The sequence below is a fragment of the Danio rerio genome, chromosome 23 (genome assembly GCF_052040795.2).
Source record: "Danio rerio strain M-AB ecotype USA chromosome 23, GRCz13ab, whole genome shotgun sequence".
Taxonomy (NCBI): domain Eukaryota; kingdom Metazoa; phylum Chordata; class Actinopteri; order Cypriniformes; family Danionidae; genus Danio; species Danio rerio.
This window is the reverse complement of record NC_141043.1, coordinates 41,322,501-41,347,500: the sequence shown is the minus strand read 5'-3', so window position 1 is coordinate 41,347,500 and position 25,000 is coordinate 41,322,501. Positions and strand designations below refer to the sequence as shown.

The 25,000-nt window shown below is 36.2% G+C and overlaps 1 long non-coding RNA gene across 1 annotated transcript in view; it reads right to left on the bottom strand.

Moving 5' to 3' along the window:
• Positions 1–16,314: 16,314 nt before the first annotated feature.
• Positions 16,315–25,000, bottom strand: part of LOC141380547 (uncharacterized) — a 17,513-nt gene continuing 8,827 nt past the window's right edge. Inside the window, exon 3 of the long non-coding RNA XR_015524125.1 lies at positions 16,315–18,566. This is a non-coding gene — a long non-coding RNA (uncharacterized LOC141380547). The remainder of the gene's footprint in view (positions 18,567–25,000) is intronic.

The following is a 25,000-nucleotide window of genomic DNA, read 5'->3' as shown; positions in this document are numbered from 1 at the left end:
TAGGTGTGCAATCAGACATAATGACAACAAGGACAAAATAATAAAAGCAAAGCTTCTTTGTTTTAGTCTCGTCAAGACAAGATCTAAAACAGATCTGAAGCGATAGGGATTAATTAATTTTTATGCACAAACTTTTTCTCTCAGATTTCGCTCCCCAGAGCATCTGACCTGTACCTCACTCAGAAAACGTGTTAGGGCTTCCCCTACCATAATACACCTAAAACATGGATTGTCGTAAAACTCGCTGCATGAAAGTATTTTGGCTTTTCTATCGTTAACGGCAGGGAAAGAGTTAAACAAAATCACTTATCGATTTCATGAACACCATAATACCAGCCATACGTGTAAAGCACAAATAATGTCTTTCAATTCGGTCATATCCAGCAGCGGTCGTCCTTGAACCAATCTCTATCATTGTAAACTGCTTGCTTTTCTGTTTCTTCCATTGCTCTGTGTTTTAGATGTTTGCTCACACTTTTTTGCAGTGTGAAGATGTTTTGTGTCAAACACACAAAACATCCAATTTGCACCACACGATGTCTAATCGCATCTTTGCATTGACTTACTGCACAGGCCGAAAAGAAAATGAATGAATGAGAATATATATATATATAGTTGAGGACAGAAATATTAGCCCCCCTTTGAATTTTTTTTTCTTTTTTTAAATATTTCCCAAATGATGTTTAACAGAGCAAAGAAATTTTCGCAGTATGTCTGATAATATTTTTTTCTTCTGGAGAAAGTCTTATTTGTTTTATTTTGGTTAGAATAAAAGCAGTTTTTAATTTTTAAAAAAGCATTTTAAGGTCAATTTTATTAGCCCCTTTAAACTTTTTTTTTGGAAAGTCAACAAATCAAACCATCGTTATACAATAACTTGCCTAATTACCCTAGCCTGCCTAGTTAACCTAATTAACCTAGTTAAGCCTTTAAATGTCACTTTAAGCTGTACAGAAGTGTCTTGAAAAATATCAAGTAAAATATTATTTACTGTCATCATGGCAAAGATAACATAAATCAGTTTTTAAAGATGAGTTATTAAAACTATTATGTGTAGAAATTTGTTGAAGAATCTTCTCTCCGTTAAACAGAAATTGGGGAAAAAAAAATAAACAGGGTGGGAAAATAATTCTGATTTCAACTGTACACACACACACACACACACACACACACACACACACACGTATATATTATTATATTAGTGTTAAAGTTCACAGTTTATTTTGTTGTGGCACCCACTGATAAATCAGGGACTAAGCTAAAGGAAAATAAATGAATACTACTATTAATAATGAACTTAAAATTAATTATCTATCCATTTAGCTTGTCTATTATTGCATTTTACATGGAATATTTGTGCTTTAATAAGATATTATTTTTTTATTTAAATAATAATTTTATATTGGTTAGCTAATGCTTTTTTGTAGTTGGCAATACATATTTTCATCAGAAACTGCTCATCTTGAAAACTGGTTGACATTTCAGAATATACAGTAGATAGATAAACATTAGTCAGTGGTTTTAAATCAAGAATGCACCCAGTGAGTTTCAGCAAATGCATTGTAAAAAAATGGACTGAGGATGTTTTTCACACCACATGGTCATTAATTTACATTAGTCTGCAGCAGAAAACCTGCACAGGTTGTGTTTTCTCCCATTGATGTGGAATAAAAATGCATCTTCAGGTCTGTTAACACCTGTTCCAAAATCACAGATGCACGACGCCACGCCAAGCTGCAATTTGTCTCTGTTTGGGCCAAAAACACACAAAAGCAATACAGCAGTCTTGGACATCTGCTAGCCAAGGCTGAAAATTCAGACGATGTACAGAATCATTAAATCCACAGCGCTCAGTTCTGGGATGCAAGAGTGTTTCCAGGAGGAATTCACTAGTCATATGTTGGGTAAGCCACTTCTCATATTTATTTCTGATGTTAATATTTGGGCTGACAAAGTTAATGCCTTCATTTACTGGACTGATTAAATATGTTTCACCCAATTGCATTTATTTAACACTTGACTGATTTAAATTGCTTCCTGTTAGGAAATGTGCAATAAGGGAGGTGGACTTGCTACTAGGAAACCTGATTCGCAGATACCCAAGTTTTACAGGGGTCATTAACTGAGAAATCTCAATAATTTTTTTTTCACAAGCCACTGTAAAACTAAGTTTCAGAAGTCAAAACTGTTACTCCAAAAAGAGCTAATACTGAAGACAATAATATTCATTTATTCATTTCCTTTTCGGCTTAGTCCCTTTATTCATCAGGGATCACCACAGAGGAATAATCCGCCAACTTATCCAGCATATTTTTACACAGTGTATACCCTTAAAGTCGCAACCCAATACTGGGAAACATACACACCCATACACACTCCTTTACACACATATACTTCGGCCAATTTAGCTTATTCAGTTCACCTATAGCACGTGTTCGGACTGTGCACTGTAAAACCCAAAAGTGAAGGTAACACAAACAATTTGAGGAAACCGATTGCAACAAACTATTTAAGTTCAAAATCTAATCCTAATGAGCACTGTAAACTCAATCAATTTGAGTAAATGAAGCAATCTGAGTAACAAAAGTAAACAAAAACATAAAAACATATTAAAACCCAAAATATGAAGAGAACTCTAACCAACTGAGTACTTTAAAACCTAATAAGTTTGTCACGACTGGGTATCACAAAAACAAGGGAAAAATCAAAGTGCAGCAAAACACATTTATTGCCAAACAATAAAGATCCAATAAATGACAAAGGGACAGGCAAGGTACCAAAATCAACGAAAACGTGAAGTGCAAAAAAATAAAGAATAAAAGTGAATCAAACAAAAACTAAACAGGAATCCAAAAACATAGTAATGATACTAAACAAAGTGAACAAATAAACCAAACATGATGAACCGGGTCACGAATAAAGCAGGACAGAACTAAACAGAACATTGAAAATCCAAAGGCAAACTAAACACAACATAGGAGGGCTTATAAAGACAGAACTAATTAGGCAATAAGGGACAGCTGGAAACAAGGAGTGATCACATGACTAGGATACAAAACACAAAAACCAAAACAAAAACTGGTCCCCTTGAAGACCACCAGAGGGCACTGCAGCAGGTGTGACAAAGTTAAGGCAACTTAAACCATTTGAGGAAACCGAGTGCTACAAACCATTTGAGTAAAAAAAACAAAAATCTAATCTATTCAAGTACTGTGAACTTACTCCATTTAAGTTGAAGTAATGAGGTATTAAACTAGCTCATTACCTTCAACACTGAGCTCAATACTCTTTTCAAATGAGTCGAATTAACTTTCAGTCAATTTTTGAGATAACTGCACTCATTCTAAAGTTGACTGTTGCAGTTTTACAGTGTAATGGGGACCAAACAAAAAGTCCCCACATGGTCAAAATTCACCAATGCAATATTTGTGGGGACATTTGGTACCACCACAATGCAAGGAATACAAGGTAAACACACTCACAGCTATCTCTATTATGACCTCCCATAGATGTAATAATGTTTCTACGGTACAGATTCTCTCCTCTACCCTTAAACCCAGGAAACATTAGGATGAGCAACATTAAAATTAGTAACGTTAGTCCTGTGGGGGAAACCGGAGTAACCGGAGGAAACCCATGCCAACACGAAGAAAACATGCAAACTTCACACAGAAATGTCAACTGACGCAGTTGGGACTCGAACCAGTGACCTTCTTGCTGTTAGGCAATCTAGCTAACCACTGCGCCACCATGACGCCTAAGAACATATTGTAGAGCAGTTTTCACAATACTGTGATACCATGAAAACGTGATATTTTTATCCAAAGTTATTATACCGTCAGAATTGTATACCTGCCCCTGTCTACTACATAGATCTGTTTTGTAATTGCTTAAAGTGAGCAGCTATGCACTTCAATCAGGAAAACCAAATCACAACAGACTGGACCTTCTGTCCAATCAGAGCAGACTCTCAAAAAGGAGGGGTTAGAAAGTATAAATCTTGAAGCAAATCTCTAAGAAAGGAATTGATGTAAAATGTATAGAATGAGAAAGTTGAAAAGTTTTACATACCTCGAATGCATGATTAAAACCCTTTTAAATCACAGAACAGGAGCACTTTAAGACTGAGCACAAAGTAGATGTGTTAATGTATAATCTTGCTAGAAATTTGGCATGTAATAATTGACAAAATATTTCATACTTGTGACTCAGTGTGGAAAACGCTGACAGCCTGCACTTCCTACTATAATGTATTCCATCACTTGTCACTCTTATGGCATATTTGAAGAGGGTCTGACACTGACCTTGGCAGATGTTATTTTGGGCTCAATGAGTCAGCAGTTCTCAGACTTAATGACATTGAACCGCAATATGTTTAGCAAAGTTGCAAATATTCATTAAATATGATTTTTCCCTTTATTTCAACAAAGTAAAACTGTATGCGAGATCACTTGCGTAGCTCTCAAGATTGAGCAATATCAAGAAAATGCATACAGGTGAAGTCAAAAGTATGAGCCCTCCTGTAAATTTAGTTTTGCTTCTCAAATATATTTTCCAAATTATGTTTAATGGAGGAAGGGATTTTTCACAGTATTTGCTAAAATATTTTTTCTTCAACACTATTAGCCCCTTAAGCAATATTTTTTTCAACATGGGCACATTCTGAAAACGTAGCCTTATATTTATTTCTTAAAATCGTAAATGATGTAGCCAGAATTACGTATGGCTGCATTTTGTTTTTGAAATGAACGCTATGGAACGGGTTGACGCTGTTCCTTTTTACGCTTTCTAGCTGAATGCTTACAGTACTTCCGTATGAAAGGCTTTCCCACTGTTACCAATTTGTCTGGTTAGCTCGCCAGACGCAAAGAGGAGTTGACCATGACGATGGGGTTTGAGTTTGGGAAAGAACAGTTCCAGAAAGCAGGTGAGACAAAAATAAAAGCCAAAAACTATGGTAAAAATCAGGCGAGGGGGTTTCTTTTTCTGGATGGCTTTTGAAAACTGTGCAAATTGGGTTTAGAGAAGTAGGTGGGAAGGTCAATCAGTGCTTTTAAAAATACTATTGGGTTTAGGGAAGGAGGAGGGTGGGTCAGTTGATGGGTCAGTCAGTCAACAGTGGCCTCTGGTGGATTTAGGCAAGAAGAGCAGGCGTGAATGTCACTCATGAGAGAAATCTGAGAACTGAAAAAGCGTACACAGCGCCCTCTGGTGGATTCGCAAAAACAAAAACTGCAAAAAAACGTAGCTCCTGATATGTATTTGGTGCTCTCTAGAAATGTAGATAGGGGTATGTTTTCCCTGGGTTCAGAGCAAAATACTGTTATACAAGGACTTGCCTTATTAACCTTGTTATGTACTTTCATCATGGCAAAGATAAAATAAATCAGTTATTAGAAATGAGTTATTAAAACTATAATGTTTTAAATGTTTTCGTTTCATTAAACAGAAATTGGGAAAATAAATATACGAGGTGGGGGTGGGGGGGTTGAGGGGGGGTAATAAGTGATAAAGTCCAATCATTCTGACTTCAACCGTATATACTTTGTTTCCATATTACTTTTCAGTGTACAATACCACTATTTGTAATGTAAAATATATGCATTTTCAAACATTGAAGAGCAGATAAACTGAGATATTGTCTTCCAGAAGAAAGAATTGATAACTGATTGTAACTGAGATTTCTGAGGTTCATGAAGAGATTGGTTAATTTTGCTTTCGCTTCAAATGACTAATATGGGAGAGCCACTGGTGTTGTTACTGCTTTTTTCACTGTATTTACAGTACATGTGCTGAGGAATCATTCGGTACAGAAATTCAGAGGATACAGATGGCTGTGGGTGTTTGGTTTCCAACACACTCTGTAAGCACAGACTGGATTCCTCAACATTGTAGATGGGTTACAAAGTTGTTGAATTAAGAAATGGAATTACTTTTAAATTATTTTAGTAGTTTAGAATCTATGTCAGGGGTGTCCAAACTCAGTCCTGGAGGGCCGGTGTCCTGCATATTTTAATTCCAACCCCAATTAAACACGCCTGAACCAGCTAATCAAACTCTGTATCCTTGAAACTTCCAGGCAGGTGTGTTGGAGGAAGTTTAAGCTTAACTATGGACACCGGCCCTCCAGGGCTGAGTTTGGACACCCCTGATCTATGTGGATAGCAGCAAGAAGGTCTATCTGTGTCCATGTGGGTTTCCTCTGGGTGCTCCGGTTTCCCCCACAGTCCAAAGCCATGCGCTATAGGTGAATTGAATAAGCTAAATTAGTGTATGTGTGGGTGTGAATGCAAGAGTGTATTATGGGTGTTTCCCAGTGCTGGGTTGTGGCTGGAAGGGCATCCATTGCGCAAAACACATGCTGGATAATTTGGTGGTTCATTCTGCTGTGACGACCACTGATTAATACAGGGACTAATCCGAAAAGAAAATGAATGAATGAATAAATGTATTCTTGAACAAACCATTTTAGACTAGGGAGGATCAGCTCTGTGAAGATGTTACTGCCACCTTTCATAGAAAAATTTTAAATTATGGGAAAAATACAGGAAAAACAATTAAATGGGATTTTAGTTGGATAGAATGATGAAATACAGGAGAATTATGAGAAAAATGGAAGGGTTGACAGGTATGATGGGGACCCACCACCTTTCATCCCAATACCAACCGCCCTTCAACATTCATTCATTCATTTTCTTCCGCTTTTCCGAGGCCGGGTCGAGGGGGCAGAAGTCTTAGGAGAGAACCCCAGACTTCCCTCTCCCCAGACACTTCCTCCAGCTCCTGCGGGGGGATCCCGAGGCATTCCCAGGCCAGCCGAGAGACATAGTCCGTCCAGCGTGTCCTGGGTCTTCCCTGAGGCCTCCTCCATGAACTACTACCATATCGTGGTGTAGGGTTTGAGTGCTAGAGTGATCCTAAGAGCTATGTTGTAGGGGGCTAATGCCCCTGGTAGGGTCTAATAAGGCAAACAGGTCTTAGGTGACAGGTCAGACTAAGTGCGGTTCAAAAACCTCTTCTGAGTACAAGAACATCAAGTACCGTGATGTCGCCCAGTATGGCGCAGCTGGGGCCCCACCCAAACTACATTATGCAAGCCAGGCTCACTGTGGATACATCCCTATAGTAGGTCTACATTTCTAGAAACAGCGAAATATGCAACTGGAGGTATGTCCATCAAATCCACTAGAGGCTGCTGTGTACACTTTTTGATAACCTTAAATGTCTCTCGCATATCCCCTTCTCGCATAAATCCAATATACCAATAATCCAATATATACTTCAGCCGACCAGGCCAGCTTGGTGTCGACTGACTGACTGACTGAACAACTGTCCCCCAATCCCTTCTCTAAACCCAAACTGATATTGTTTTCAATAGCAATCTAGAAAAAGAAAAGCCATTGCGGCCACGCGATTTCATCACATTTTCAGCCTGTTTATTTATTTATTTATTTATGTATTCAGTTTTTTTATTTTATTTTTATTTTTTTGCTTTTGTTTGAACTGGTTTCTATAAGCGTTCTTTGCAAACCCCATTGTCATGGTCAACTCAGCTCTGCATCCCAAGTCTATCAGAGTATGCGTCAAGTAACTAGGCATACTGGTAATACCGGAAAAGCCATCCACATGAAGGCAATTGGTCAGCGGTAGTACAAAAAGAAACAGAAGCCATCAGCTGGCTCATGCGTATCTTTCATTTTACAGACAAAATGTAGCCAGACGTACCTCTGGGTACACATTTCATGATCTCCAGAAATGTATACAGGGGTTCATATCCACAATGAGCCTGTGTTAATGTTATGCTATTTTTACATGCTTTAGATAGTCAAAAACATACATGCAGCACATATAAGGGATTGCGCTTCCGATTGCAGTTTAAACTTTGATTTTAAAACTTCCCATTTCAAACTTTGCAATAATTTCTACCCATCTTAAACAGCGCTCAAATTAGCACCTAACAGAATAAGCATGGTGCGTATAACACTAGCGTTGGCTGAGAGTCGCGAGCGTCCCAGAGGTGAGAGCTTAAGAGAGCGAGGCCTTGATTACTGGAGTGTCAATGGAGTGAGCTGAAGGGCTTCTCAGAACAGTCGACCTACTTGAACAGCTCGAGCTGATTACAATAATCAAATAAAAATCCGAAATAAATAATTGCTCTGTTCGTCGGCATGTGAAGAGCGCTCTGCACCACTGGAGAGGAAGCGATCACCAAATGGCATCTGGGGTTCTTTATTATTATTATTTTTTTTGCACTGACTGATCAAAAAACTGGCAACATTCATTTGTCTGAAAAGGCTAGATATATTTGCTTTTCATTTTGTTTTGAGCGAGCACTCAAAACAATGCTGAAAATATTTGCTCAAAAGCTGCGCATAGAAAAAGTTCCCAGTAATTTGCATCAAGCACACAAATGAGGGTTTAATTTGCATAACTTATAATTAAACCATCAAGGATAATTTCATTATATACATGATTTTGGGAGGATATTTATTTATTTTATTTAACATTGTCTTAAGGTATTGTTTATTGTAAGCTTTTAATAAAAATAATGAAATAATAGATTACACTTATCCATAGTTCTTTCATCAAGAAAGTTCCTTTTCTTGGAAGTTCTCACAGTGGCGAACCAGTCATCAAGTTAATGAACATGTATTTAATTTTAAGATCACAGCATGCAAGAAAAAATGAACCTCTTCCAGAGTTTCACCCAGCAGGAATCACTTGAGCAACTTGCTTGTAATTTGAATGGGAAAAGGCAATAAAATCAGAATGTAATTGCTGGAGTGCCCTGCATCACGGCTCAATTAACTGCATGATCAAACTGAGGGAGCTAAAAAAGAAAAAGAAAACTCTGGAACATTCCAAAATGTTTTTGTTTGCGTGTAAAATTCAACATCTGGAACAAAATGCATCCTTGCTCTGTCTTATACATGATAAACTACAGCTAAATAGCCTTTATAAAGTGTTTTTTTTGCTACCAGTTTGATATTATGGTTTAGTTTGAGATATTTTGGCTTATTAACCTTCTGCCACTTTTCCAAATGATCAACTAAGTTATTATTTTCTGCTCTTATAACTAGGATCTAGATAGATAGATAGATAGATAGATAGATAGATAGATAGATAGATAGATAGATAGATAGATAGATAGATAGATAGATAGATAGATAGATAGATAGATAGATAGATAGATAGATAGATAGATAGATAGATAGATAGATAGACGGACAGACAGACAGACAGACAGATAGACAGACAGACAGACAGACAGACAGATGGACGGACGGACGGATGGACAGATGGATGGATAGATAGGTAGGTAGATAGGTAGATAGATAGATAGACAGACAGACAGACAGATGGATAGATGGATAGATAGATAGACAGACAGACGGACTTAAACTACATTTCTCGGTAACACTTTACAATAACAGTACATGAATAATGATGTAATACAAGAGCCCATATTATACATGAAATAGGGTCATATCTTGGTTGTAAGGGTCTCCAACAACAGTCTAATATGCATGCAAGGTCAGAAAAACACTTTCATGGTCTTATAATCTGCATTTATTTTTAACTAATTATTCCAGCGACTCCCGTATGAATCGTCCAGTGATTCATTTGTTCCCAAACCCCTCCTTAGCGCGAAGCTAATCTGCGCTGATTGGACCGATGACAGTCTGTCGCGATTGGTCGACTGCCTTCAGTCAGAGAGTGAAATGCCCAATAGCTAATCACCAATATAAAAGTAATCACAGTTCACACACGCTCCATAGTGTAGGTGTGGATTTTAGCTGCCAGTGGGTCAATGTAAATACAGACGACTAACTATTTTATTGAGCAAAAACTCCAAAAACTGTCGAGATCTCCTAGCTTGTCTCACTCTGCTCTTTTCACAGACACACACACATACCTCCGGACGACAGCGCACGCGCACACACACACTACCCTCGTCCACGGAGCTCCGTAAACAAAGCAGCACGCGTCACGTTTTTAACGTGGCTTTGCATGCGATAAGAGAATATAGCCAGTTAACCTGATACAGTACACGCGGTTATAAGTAACAAATCACAAGTAAATACATTTGCAAGCTAGAGTAAACGAGGCAACAACTTTAATCGCATGTACTTACACTTGAGAAATGGAGGAAGAAACCCATCCTGACGTCCATCAGTAAGTTACTCTTTACTGATCCTTCCTTTAACAAACGCCGATGAAGAATTCTTTGTAGCATGTAGTTTGCAGAAGTTTCCAGAAGTTTCCAACTGCTTGGTTATAATGCTGAGGTTTCATCTTTGGGTAGAGACTCGATAATATCCATCTGCAGTGTGACTTCAATCGACCGGCATGTTTGTGTGTGTGTGTTTGTGTGTGTGTCTGGGTTTCTGCGTCAGAGGGCGGGGCCGCAGGTTTTAAATCTCCCGGGTTTGCGCGTGCACGTGAATAACTTGGTTTCGTTAGTACGTCATGGCGAAACACCTAATGACTCGGTATCAAGGCGACTCTTTTGAAGCACTATGAGTCGACTCTTTTATAGATGAATCAACCGTTGTAAACACTGTACTCTTACAGATTTAAGCCTTAGCTGGATACTTCACTTCACTTAGAGCTGTGTTACACACTACATGAAGGGGAATTTTCAAAAACCCATAATATGGGCTCTTTAATATGTAAACTAATTATTACTTTATTATGAATTAATGATGAGTTAAGGTAAGCACTAATCATGAATTAACTTTACCTACAACATGAGTTCATGTGTAAATAACGACTACCTTAAATACTTGTTAGTACATGTAGTTAATTAATGTACTAATTAACATTTATGTTTAAGCTAAATGTAACCAACATGAACTCATGAGCTGTTAATGTATAACTATGTCATGACTTCACTTGGAGGGGCACATCACTATTAACTAATCCTTAACTACTCATGAACTCCTGGTTATGTTGATGTTGACAGAACACTTCTCTATTGTTATTCAGTGTAAACTCACTAGTTGGACGTGCATAAGGAGTTCATGAGTAATTAAGAATGGGTTAGTGATGATGTGCCCCTCCAAGTAAAGTCAGGACTAGGGTTGTAACGTTATGAATTTTTTACGGTATGATAATCGTCTAAAACAATACCACAGTTTGACAGGTTCGCGGTATACGGTATGTTACAAATGTTACAAAATAATAGAACAGTGAAGCAAATTTGACTTTTTCCAAATAATATATTTTTAGTTACTATAAACAACACCACTTACAATGAACAAATAAAAAATAAGAAAATAATAAATAATGTGTCAAAGTCCAAATAAAGTCCAAATAAATATGGTGCAAATCCTCAGTAAAAAATATATTTATACAAATATTTACTATACTATAAATAGTTACATAACGAAACTAGATTCAATATGGAACATCCGTAGGTTTTATGTGCCAGCATGGATATGGTTGTCTGTGGATATGGATTTGGATATGGTTGTCTGTAATGCAGACAAACAGCTGCATCTTCATTTGCGTCTTTTGAAAACAGCAAGAGCAGCAGTTCGTCTTTGCTGTGTCACTGTTTTGTCATGTTTCTGTGCTGCTGTGCATGCAAAAGTACTTAGTATGAGAATTATTTCATGCAAAACTTTTTTTTTGCGTTTTATTTAGCCGCGCATAAATGTATGCCTATCTCTCATTCCGTGTTGTTCAAAAAGCTCATTGTTGGTCCACAAACAAAAGTGAAACCTATGCTTATTGGTTGTGATATAGCGAGTTTGAACCAATCTGGGCATGGAGGAGGGACAATGCATCAATGTATCATGTCTGGTTTGTCCGGAGACACAGTGACGAGCGTTTCTTTGTCAAATCAGCGTGGTCAAATTTTGATGACGTAACCGCACTGATTCCGGAGCCTCTGAAAGTCCGCGAATGTTATGTGATACAGCACTGGAAAGCTGAGATTCTCTTCTTTATGCCAATCTTTGAATTGTATGAATCAGATCAGCGGATCAAAAGTTATTAAACATTTAAGAGCAATACTTATTTTTAGCCGCGTGCTGTCTCTGTCTTTAAGGGTTAAAACCGTTGATATGCAATTGTTCAAGGTATGATAATCGTGCACGTTCAAATCGTGGTAAACCGTCATACCGGTATATTGTTACAACCCAAGTCAGGACATAGTTATACATTAACATATCATGAGTTCATCATGGTTCAATTCATTCATTCATTCATTTTCTTGTCGGCTTAGTCCCTTTATTAATCCGGAGTCGCCACAGCGGAATGAACCGCCAACTTATCTGGCAAGTTTTTTACGCAGCGGATGCCCTTCCAGCCACAACCCATCTCTGGGAAACATCCACACACACACACACTCATACACTACGGACAATTTAGCCTACCCAATTTACCTGTACCGCATGTCTTTGGACAGTGGGGGAAACCGGAGCACCCGGAGTAAACCCAAGCGAAGGCAGGGAGAACATGCAAACTCTACACAGAAACGCCAACTGAGCCTAGGTTTGAACCAGTGACCTTCTTGCTGTGAGGCGACAGCACTACCTACTGCGCCACTGCCTCACCTAATGTGGTAATTAATAAATTAATTAACAAACAATCATGTACTAACAAGTAACTAAGGTAGCCGTCATTCCCACATAAACTCATGTGACTCATGTTGCAGTTAAAGTTTATTCATGAATAGTGCGTCCCTTAACTCCTTATTAATTCAAAATAAAATAAATGTTTAGTTTACATATTAATACATCATTATTCATGTACTGTTATTGTAAAGTGTTACCCATTTCTCTTACTGCATTGTGGCATTAGTAGCTAAAATGGGTTTGCATTGTGTTCATCTCTGTAAACACGCACATCATCCTAAAACTCTCCAGTAAGCAAATATACACAAAATGAGGTTGCGTGAAATCTCAATTTTTAGCTTTGCTAAACATCTGCATATGCTGACGCGAAGAGCAGCTCGTGCTTACACTGGTTGCTCTATATTTGCATGTTTGTCTGCACTTCACAGGTTTCGCTAACTACCATTTCTGGATGAGAGATTGGTTGATTTCCCCACATGCCGTGCGACAGCATTCTCTTCATAATTTTATGGATAATTTAATGACATGCTAATTGTCATCGCTACATAATCAGTGTGACATATATTGCATTTTGATTACATTACTGAAGGTTGCAGAAGAGTTTTGCTGTATTCATCAGTAAAATGTGCAATCACATTTCCCACTTGTGCAAGGAGTTGTGATTCCCTCGGCAGCAGTTATACCTGGCGCATTTGTCTCTTTGTGTGTGTGTGTGTGAGAGAGAGAGAGAGAGAGAGAGAGAGAGAGACAGAAAGAGGATGGCAATGGCTGTGCATTTGTTCTCTCTGATCTGGCTGTGAGCACCTGCTTGTGAGTTTGAGTGTGATGTGTGTTTGGATGAAAAATCACTCTGAATCAATTATTTTATTTATATATTAGGAATAATAAGATGGCTCATGAAAAAACTAAACCCTTCAGTTCACATGTTTTTTTTTCCCTAATCATTTGACGAGGAAGCGTTATGAGTGGAATATGTGATCAGATACCTGCCATCTGCAGCTCTCTCACTCTGAAATTTTTTCAATGGAGACTTTTGTATTAGGCGACCTGGTGGCACAGTAGGTTGTGCTGTTGCCTCACAGAAAGAAGGTTGCTGATTCAAGTCTCGGCTGGGTCAGTTGGGGTTTTTGTGTGGAGTTTGCATGTTCTTCCTGTGTTCGCGATGGTTCATTCCGGTGTGGCGACCCCGGATTAATAAGGGGACTAAGCCGAAGAGAAAACTAATGCATGAATGACTTTTGCATTAGGAGCTAAATATTTAGAAAGTAGACATTATAAGAGTCAACTGTTAAAATTTATTTTGGGTAAAGCCAAATTAGCAGTATATACAGTATGGGCAGGAAAAACAAGACTGAACAAACATGTGGGCAAAATACTGTTGTTCTGTTTCAGCCCTTCGATTTTAATTCCTACCAGTCAGTAAATAATGTTGAATTGTTCAAATTGAAATAGTGTTACAAAGGAGCATTGTACTTTGTTTTGAAGGAGAATTGCTCTTTACAAATGTATTATAATTTTCTTATAATAAGTATTGTGGGTTGTATATGGTAAGGTTTTTTAATAATTATAAACAGTTTTTTTCAATTTTAGCTTTCAATTCTCTTTCTCCTCTACAACAAAAGACTAAATTAAAACTCTTAGACTTTAATTAGTATACATGACCTTGTGTATATATATATATATATATATATATATATATATATATATATATATATATATATATATATCTTCTTTTTTTTCTTCTTTGGCCTTATGGTTGCGGAATCGGCTCTTTGGAACAAGTCCTCCATTTAGACTTGTCCATACAATAACGACTTTTTTACTGTCACCCTTATACACTCATACACTACAGACAATTTAGCCTACCCAATTCACCTGCAGCATGGACTGTGGGGGAAACCGGAGCACCTGGAGGAAACCCACGCGAATGCAGGGAGAACATGCAAATATATTTATATAAAATATATATACATATTTTAGTGGTGGGCCATTATCGGTGTTAACGTGCTGCGTTAACGTGAGACTGTAATCGCGCGTTTAAAAAAAAATATCGCCATTGATCTATTCTCAAAGTTGGGTTGGGAGCTGTGTCTATTCGACGCAAGTTATGATGACTTTCACCTTGATATTTTAGCGCGGCTGTATACCTGACCGGAGAACCGTCTGACAAAAAAGTGCCCTTCTGAATCAAATCAGCAGGATGCCTGACTAACTGCAGTTCGGCACTTTCACTTTAACTCATGAGCATTTCATTTATGCCGCCGTGACAAACTGGGGTATTAGACGCAAATAAGAAGCAAGGGCTAGTAAGAGTGTTATGGAATTTAGTAACGCACGCCTTAATGGAAAGAAAAAAACTTTTCTTTTTTCTTGTTTCACCGTGTTTCGCGATGTGTGTGTGTGGTCGTTTACTGACAACCGCTTGATCTTGTTGAAAAAATACAATAATGCCACTAACATATCCATACTCCACATGTCTTAATTCCATTTTTGTTTAATTCAGTTCTATTTCAAAGTTATGTAGGCCTACAGTTCAAAATTCATGTTTAACTGAATAAACGGTTAGTAAACACAAGAACATCTTATTGAAGATCATTTATTTTCATCATAAATTATCATAGTAGAGCAGTTTCTAAAGCAGTTTGTAATGCATTTTGGAGAGATGAGCCCCTGGTCTAACGCGCCACCTGGCTTGAGAAACATGTTCTCAAAGACTTATTATTTGGGTAGCACACATATTCTTAATGCCTTCGGCAGAATTCAAATGAACCATTTTAATCCAGATTAATTCCAAGATTAATGTAGATTTTAATTTTTTTTTTTTTATCTAATCTAAATCTTTTTTAAATATTTCCCAAACGATCTTTAAGAGAGCAAGGTAATTTTCACGGTATGTCTGATAATATTTTTTCTTCTGGAGAAAGTCTTATTTGTGTTATTTCGGCTAGAATAAAAGCAGTTTTACATTTTTTTAAAAACCATTTAAAGGACAAAATTATTAGCCTCTTTAAGCTATATTTGTTTTCAGTAGTCTACATAACAAGCCATCGTTAAACAATAACTTGCCTGATTACCCTAACCTCCCTAGTTAAGTTAATTAACCTAGTTAACCTAAAGTTGTCACTTTAAGCTGTATAGAAGTGTCTTAAAAAATATCTAGTCAAACATTATTTACTGTCATCATGGCAGAGATAAAATAAACCAGTTATTAAAGATGAGTTATTAAAACTACTGTTTAGAAATTTGTTAAAAAGACACTCTCTCAATTAAACAGAAATTGGGGGAAAAATAAACGGGGGGCTAATGACTCTGACTTCAACTGTATTTATACATATATGCAATATTTTATTTGTCTGTGATACATTTACACTCACCACTTTATTGGGTACACCTTACTAGTATCAGGTTGGACACCCTTTTGCCTTCAGAGCTGCCTTAATCTTTTGTGGCATAGATTCGACAAGGTACTGGAAATATTCCTTAGAGATTTAGGTCCATATTGAGAAAAATGCAGTTGCTGCAGATATGTCGGCTGCAAATCCATGATGTTCATGCATTTCAACCGATCTATTCTACTACCGAATATACTTTGATTTATAGGTTGAATAAACAAGCAGGTGAGGCAGATAAATGCACTGAGCGAGTTCAAATACGGTTTTGAGGTTCAGTCCCATTCAGCCTCTTCCCAGCATGCTCTAGGGTATGAATAATTAATACCGCTGAAATGTTTGACCTTTTGTTAGGCTTTATTTAAATTGCTGTTTCATGTTTAGTTGTCTGGTTGCTTCTTTTTTTTAAGTTTTCATATCAAGCTTCAATGTTGAAAAAAACAAACTGTAAATATAACAATAGTTGATGGCAGATGAAAATTATAAGATAGACAATATTATTCTCCTGTCAGTTATGCAAGCAGAAATAAGGAGTTACTCAGCAAATAAAAATAAAGCTAAATGTAGGCCTGTCACGATAAAGAATTTTTGCTGTGCAAGATATAGTCACGGAATTTTTTGTGATAAGCAATTTTATTGTCATTTTGAGATCATTTTATAACACTGATTACATACAGTGGGGAAGTATTAAACACATCATGTTTTTTTCTTGGGAACATTTTTTAAAGGAGCTGTTGACTTACAGAATTGAACTAGATTTTGGTAAAAACTCAAACAATACAAACAAAAAAAATAATAAAACAAAACAGCTGTGAGTTTTTCACTGACTTCAACAGGGTGTGAAAATCTTTATGCTTCTGTGAATCTCGTCAATTAAATCTTGGCTGGGCTGTTCTACAGCTTGATTTTCCTTCTCTGGAAGCATTTGAGAGTTTCCTTGGCTGTGTTTTGGATCATTGTCTTGCTGAAATGTCCACCCTGGTTTCATCTTCATCATCCTGCTAATGTAGATGCTGCACTGAAGCAGCTGATATTCATTTATAATGAGGAAGGGTAGAAGGTTGCTGAAGAACTATTGAGAGATTTGCTGCTGATCAGCTGCTGTCAGGTCTTTCACTGCCTTTCTACACCTCCCTTTCTTCATGTGTTCAATACTTTTTCCCTGCTTCATTTCATTACACATTACTTCATTTGTTAAGTAATTAGTTTTGTTTTCTTTGCACATATGGATTTCTGGTTGTTACCAACGTTTAGTGAAAATTTCAAGTCCACAGCACCTTTAGAAATATGTTTTCTGAGTAAAACGGTGACGTGTTCAATACTTATTTCCCCCACTGTATAATAATGCAAATAGCCATAAACACGTTCAAGGAACAAAGTCGTTTTATTCTTTAGGTTATTTAGAATTGTGTTAAAAAGTAAATGTCATATTATATCGCATGAAGTGTCCTATTAATAAAATGTCCAATTATAAAATTTGACAGGTGAGATAGAATGTAAATGTCCTACAAAAATAGCTTTAAACATTATTTGAGAATATACACTCACCGGCCACTTTATTAGGTACACCTTACTAAAATCTGGTTGGAACCCCTTTTGCCTTCAAAACTCGCACTTTATGACTTGGAGCGCTATCCTGCTGGAAGTAGCCATCAGAAGATGGGTAAACTGTGCTCAGCAACAATACTCAGGTAGGCTGTGGTTTTAACACAATGCTCAATTGGTACTAATGGCCCCAAAGTGTGCCAAGAAAATATCCAATCCACACCATCCATGCTTTTCATTTCACCCTACCATCCAAATGTTGCGTAGAAATCGAGACTCATCAGATCAGGCAACATTTCCATTCTTGTTTTGTCCATTATGGTGGGCCTGTACGAATTGTAGCCTCAGTTTGCTGTTCTTAGTTGACAGGAGTGGCATCCTGGGGATTCTTCTGTTACTGTAGCCTAGCCGCCTCAAGGTTGGACGTGTTGTGCGTACCTCGGCTGTAGCGAGAGGTTATTTGAGTTACTGTTGCCTTTCTATCAGCTTGAACCAGTCTTTCTTTCAGCATTCTTCAGTGTTCTTGCATCCTCGTGTAATGCCATTATCAAGTGCCAAAGTTTCAAGTGTTCACACTTAGCTGATGATTGATTATAAAGCTAGTTTGGCATGCTGTCTCAGGAGAGAGCACTGAGTTCATAAGATCCTCAAGTCCGGGGCTCCCTACCGTTGCAAGGCAAGAGGGGAGTTTGAGCTCAGGTAGATCTTGAGAACGTCCCTGTCGTGGTGGCTGAAGAGCAGATAGTAGTTGCTCTTTAAAGAGATAAGTACTTGGTAGGAGCATGTCTATGGTGTTGATTTGGATTAGTCAATAAACTTAGGTTGTATGTTTTCGGACAGTGTTGGGAGGAAAACAGGGGACCCGGGGGAGCACGGAGAGAACCTGCAAACTCTGCACAAAAAAAAAATGTCAGCTGGTTTGGTAAGGACTGGAACTAGAGACGTTCTTGCTGTAAGGCAACAGTGCCAAGCACTGGGCCATCGTGCCACCCATCTAGGAAGGAGGAGGAGTACGGGTGGAAGGGGGGATTCTTCAAAATGAAGATAGCTGTGAATAGATTTTAAAGTATTATTACTTGTCTATAAATCACTAAATGGTCTAGGACCTCAATACATTACAGATATGCTCACTGAATACAAACCCAACAGATCACTCAGGATTTAAGGATCATATAAACTAGAAGTTCCAAGTGTTCAGTCAAAGCAGGGTGAATCAGCTTTCAGCAACTACGCCCCTCGCTGCTGGAATAATCAGATGTGCTCCAACATTATGCTCATTTAAATCAAGACTGAAAACATCTGTTTAGCTGTGCCTTTACTGAATGAGCACTGTGCTGGGTCCGACAGATCGCACTATTATGTTTTTCTTTTCTTTTTCATTATCTTATAACCTATAATCTTAACACATTTTTATCTGTTTTATCTATTTTTATTATTAGTATTTTTACAATTCTTATTATTTGTTTTTATTTTCTTACACTTGTCTCTTTTATTCCTGTTTATGTAAAGCACTTTGAATTGCCACTGTGTATGAAATGTGCTATATAAATAAACTTGCCTTGCCTTACGTAACCTTGGGTATTTATAGTAGCTTAGGAATCGTCTGATTGGTGCATTGTAAAATGGATAATGTGGGTCCAGCTGCAAGCAATCATAAGCACGAGATCCTCTTGAAATTAGTTTAGAAATAAACTTCACTTAGTTCTGAACACTCAAGAGCACAAGAATGGAGGACACATGAAAGTTCCCGGATGTGTTCTTGGTATCGAGGATGCACCAATGAAGACTTGAGCATCAAACTCGCTCTACAAGTCCCAGAAGTCATTGCGACTGAAATAAAAGTTGGAAAGCACAGCATTTTAAAAAGATTTATTGTTAAAGTTTAGAGATACGACTTAATTATCTCAGGAGTTTCCCTAAATGAGACGATTAAAGTAAACATTGACATGAAAATCTTAATAAAGAAATAGGGCCCTATCATACACCCAGCGCAGTGTGGCGCAAGGCGCGGCGCAATAGTCTTTTGCTAGTTTCAGCTTGGCGCAAGAGTCGTTTTGAGGCGTTGCACTGCGCTGTTTAAATAGCAAATGCATTAGCGCTCATTTTTGCGTCCATAGACGTCCTGGTCTAAAAAGGAAGGCGTTCTGAGGCGGACCGCTGGCGCATTGCTATTTTGAAAAACTATAATAGATTTTTCATTAGACCAAAACCAACCCGGTCTAAACTCCGGTGCAGAGTTGCGCCTCGCTTACGCACTGCTTAATACGCACAAGAGAGCAATAGGCAAATATCTTTACATATGAAAAAAATGTAAATATTAAGGATATATATAGGATATAACAATAATAGATATAGGATATACATATAAAGGATTAAAATATTACAAAACATATTATTTTCTAGCCTACATAAATATGAAAAACCACTGCTTTTATGTCTTCTTCATCTCGGGAGGCTTTTTCAGTTCATTCATAACAATTTGCTTTTGTCTAATGTTATTATTATTAGCAGTATTATTTATTATATCCATATTTATATTTGTTTTATTAAAAACAAGCTTAGATTTGCCCACCTGTCAGGTTTAAGACCATATGGGGCACAGCATGTGTTTTAGGATATAACTCAGGTTTTTGAACACACTTTGTTATTGTTGTTCATTTATTCGTTTACTGGAAATTAGAACTAAATTTAGAAATAGTTTTTAAACGAATATTTGCGCTTAACAAACAAAACTATTTATTTATAGGCTAATTGATGTCTCTGCGTAAAGGTTTCCCTATCCAAGAGTGAAAGTGAAAGTGATCCATTATCTCTTATTCTCATGCAGTAGATGCTCTGTTTAACAGTTTTCTGTTAAATAACTGTTAACTGTTTGCTTGTGAAATGCTCATTTTTTTTCCACTTAGACTTACTTTGCGTCCTGTAAATAGCGAATGCTCTCTTGGCGCGACACAGCTGACTCTTAAAGGGAATGGGAGATGAGACTCTAATTGGTTTATTCTTAAAACACACCTATAACTCATTAAGAAAATAAACTCAACCCTTTTAGACCATGCGCCGAAGCGCAAGGCAGATTTCCTGTCCTTAAATTAGCAAAAACGCGTCCTGACACATCCTGAAAGCATTTGCGCATGGACCATCAAAATAGAGCCCATAAACACAGTAAGGTTGTTTATTTGCTGAAATTTCTATTAAAATCTGTTTTATTTGTATTGTGCAAAGTATTTTTGTATATTTTCTGTTTTAAAAAAATTTGTGACCATCAGGAAGAACGCAGCATATTTCTCACAGGACACGTTCTGTGTTCTCGTGGTCTCCCGAATTCGAGCCATGTGATTAACTTATTAGAAATTTGCAATAATGAACAGGTGGACAGGTGTACCAAATAAAGTGGCTGGTGAGTGTATATTGCAGCACCAAAGATTTTGTTAATGTCCATGTATTGCACAGTATAAATTTTGATATTTGCGACAGGCCTAACTAAATGTGACATTTATTGGAGGCTAACAGGGTGCTATTTAAATTTAAAGATGTTATATGATGGATTAAACTGAGCAGTTAGCTTACTATCCTCTTTGTGACACATGCCGCAGGGCTAGTCCATATATAACACTTATTTTCAATAATATTGACATGATTTTTAGTTGCCTGATTGCATCTGCTCTTATTTATTGCACTATTTTGAGGATCCGCCTTCAGTAAAGATACAAACTTTAAAACTTAGACAAGATAGGGGTGAAGTTTACTGTCTGACACCAATAGTTTGTGTGTAAATCTGTCTTGTTCAAACTGATAATGCAGCACAATGTGCTGAGCCAACAAAACACGGCATTTCAGATTACTGCTCGACTTGAAAAGTATACAAAATTGCAAAAGTCTGCAAAGTCTCCTGTGCACACCTACATTAGGCTCCATTTATTAGATTAAAAATTATCTAAATGTATAAATAAGACTGTCTTTAGTGTCACATGATCCTTCAGAAATATGACGATTGGCTGCTTGAGATGGCTGTTACTATGAAAAAACAATTGTGAAAAGCAAAGTGCTCTTGATTTCTGCAAGCTGGGACTTTTTTTTCAGGATTCTTTGATAAATAGTTATTTTTAATTTATATAATAGTATATTTATATAATATTATATGATTAAATAAATAATAAATATATTATAAATTGTATAATGTCACCTAAAACGCTCATTTAAAAATTGTCCTTTTCAATTCTCATATCAGATTAGAGTCTGTTTTGACCCAGAGATAAATAAAAATGAGATCTTATTTCTAGGGGAGCAAACAAGCTCAATATCTGCTCAATTTTTTTAATCATTTTTGTCAAAGTCAAGACTACCAGCTTCATACTTATTTATTTAGCACTCACGCACACACTTTGGCTGTTTTTTTTTAAACATACAAACAAAATTACACTGGAATTTACACAGGAAAAGCACTTTTAACCTAAAAAGGTTAACTTTTAACCTTTTCGTTTATTAATTAAATATGCATGTGGTTTTCATGAATGCTTTTGAGCAATTATGAGTCATCAAATTAATTAAATTAATATAGTCAATTGAATTGAATTAAAATTCTATTCATTCCAATATGATTAACACTAATAATTCTCAGATCATAAATGTCATAAATAAATAATTTTTAAATAGGTCTCACATCTCTCATCAACATAAAAATGTATAGTTTAAATCATTGTTTGTGTTTGCTTTTGTGTTTTGGGGGGGATGAGGAGTTTCTGTTTATGAAATATAAAATGTTATGTGTAAAAATGTAAAATTAAAGAATTCCTCAAACGGTCCTTAATTATTTAGATAAATTTAGTAATGGTAAATGATAACATTCATTACTTGATTTGATTTATTTATTTTCGAACAGAACTATCATTCATAAAATATTATTAACAAAAAATACATTTCAACATGGTCGAAAATGGAGTGGGATGAAGCACAGGCTTATTATTTTCACACCCCTTTACATACATCATTCGTCTATTACATAAACTTATTTCTTCTTTTACTTATCTCTTCTTTTCACATGAAACATATTTTATTATTTTGGCATCTCTGACAAATTATGTTTGATTTTATTTGTACCTTTACATTTTTTAACTGCAAATAGACATTAATAAAAATTTGATCCTTTCAAATCACCATTATATTCCTTTAATAATATATATATTTTACAACTTTTTAAATTGATTATTATCCTGACATTGTTTGAGAGTCTTTTCTAGACTGTTCCATTATTTCACACCACAGACAGACATACACAAACCTTTTAAAGTTGTCCTTGTTTTCAACATCCTAAAATGTTGTTCTTCTCTCAGATTATATCCCCCTTGTCGTTCTTCAAAAAACTTTTGTATGCAATTTGGAAGTAATTTATTCCAAGCTTTAAACATAAATTGTGCTGATTTAAATTTAACCAAACATTAAACCTAAGTATCTTCAATTTAACAAAATAAAGGATTTGGATGCTTCAAATACCCCACATGTTCAGTCTAATGACTTTTTTCTGCATTGTACTACGGATCGTAAATTAGATTTATATGTATTTGCCCATATTTCAGCACAATAACTCATATATGGCTACATAAGTGTGTTACATAATACATACAGTACATTGATTTATTGTCCAGGATAAATGTTGCTTTATACACTATTGCTACAGTTTTTACTAATTTTGATTTCACATTATTTATTTGTGGTTTCCAACAAATTTTAAGATCCAAAACAACACCAAGAAATGTAACTGCATATACTCTTTCTATAACTTTCTATAAACATATAACTTTCTATAACATTATCAATGTTTAAATCTATATTATGACAACTTTTTCCCAAATAACATAACCTTCTCTTACAATATAAGTATTTTATTATTATCTGGGTCCAAATTGACCTGGAATAAAAAATACATGCCAAAAAAACTGCATTTGAATGCTGTACTGGGGTAATTCTTGTTAAAAAGAAGTGGCAATTCCCTACCTAGACAGGCAGCCTGCTGAGAATTCTTGAATTCTGATCAAAATGCATAGTAATTGCAATACACATCAAGCAATAATTATGCTTAAAGTGGTTATTCATACCTAAATATGATATTCATATACATAAACATGCACTACTTCAGTGAATGACAAGGCCATGTAGCTAATAAGGTAAGAATTCACTGCAGCTATCATCGAATAAAATCATGATAAACTCAAAAAGATCAGACCTTCTTAGTAGTAAATACGAGTGGCTATTCATGTCTAATTACAGAATAAAAAGTATTTACATTGATTCCGATGGCAAATAAAGTCAGCGTTATTTCCATGCAACATCCAAGTTTGGAATTCACGCAACCACCAGATATCGGTTTACTCATCTTCTGCATATGTAGCTGACAAATAGGCAGTAAAAATGCTTTTTTTTTAAAAAAACAAAAACAATAGATATATTTATCTAGTTTGAAGTCTGATGTTTGAGGAAATATACAGTTGAAGTCAGAATTATTAGCCCCCTTTTCATTTTATTTTATTTTTTTAAATATTTCCCAAATAATGTTTAACAGAGCAAGGACATTTTCACAGTATGTCTAATAATATTTTTTTCTTCTGGAGAAAGTCTTATTTGTTTTATTTTGGCTAGATTACAAGCAGTCATTATTTTTTTAAAAACCATTTTTGGGACAAAATTATTAGCCCCTTTTAAGCTATTTTTTTTAATAATCTACAGAACAAACCATCATTATACAATAACTTGCCTAATTACCCTAACCTTTCTAGTTCACCTTATAAACCTAGTGAAGCCTTTAAATGTCACTTTAAGCTGTATAGAAGTGTCTTGAAAAATATCTAGTCAAATATTATTTACTATCATCATGACAAAGATAAAATAAATTATTATTAGAAATAGGTTTTTAAAACTATTATGCTTAGAAATGTGCTGAAACAATCTTCCCTCCATTAAACAGAAGTTGGTGAAAAAAATAAACAGGGGCGCTAATAATTCAGGGGGGCTAATAATTCTGACTTCAACTGCATGTGTTTGAGGTCAATCACTTCATTCTTTCACTGTGTTTTTAACATTTTTGCTGAACTGTACCTTAAATGTATCCTATTGTGTGACAAAACTAGCAACAACTAAAAAAAACGAATCTATATTATACAATAGTATGCAATAGGGTATATGCCGAAGCATGCTAATAGGACTTTGAATTTGCCAGTAACCTGGGTTAAGCGCTTCCGGTCAACTGTATTCCAATGCAAAAATTGCGCATTTAAGGTCAGTTTTCTTTAAAAATCAACGATCTCCACTGGCTGAGTGATATCCGATATAAAGTGTCTCAGATTGTACAAGAAGCCCTGCATTAAATTACATTTCCCCCTGCCATGTCTTTGTAATATGAGCATTTATTTTACCCCAGTATATTCAATGGACCTCCGATTCTGACGAGCGCTTGTTTTACGCTTGAGCAACTAAATGAACGCCAAAGTT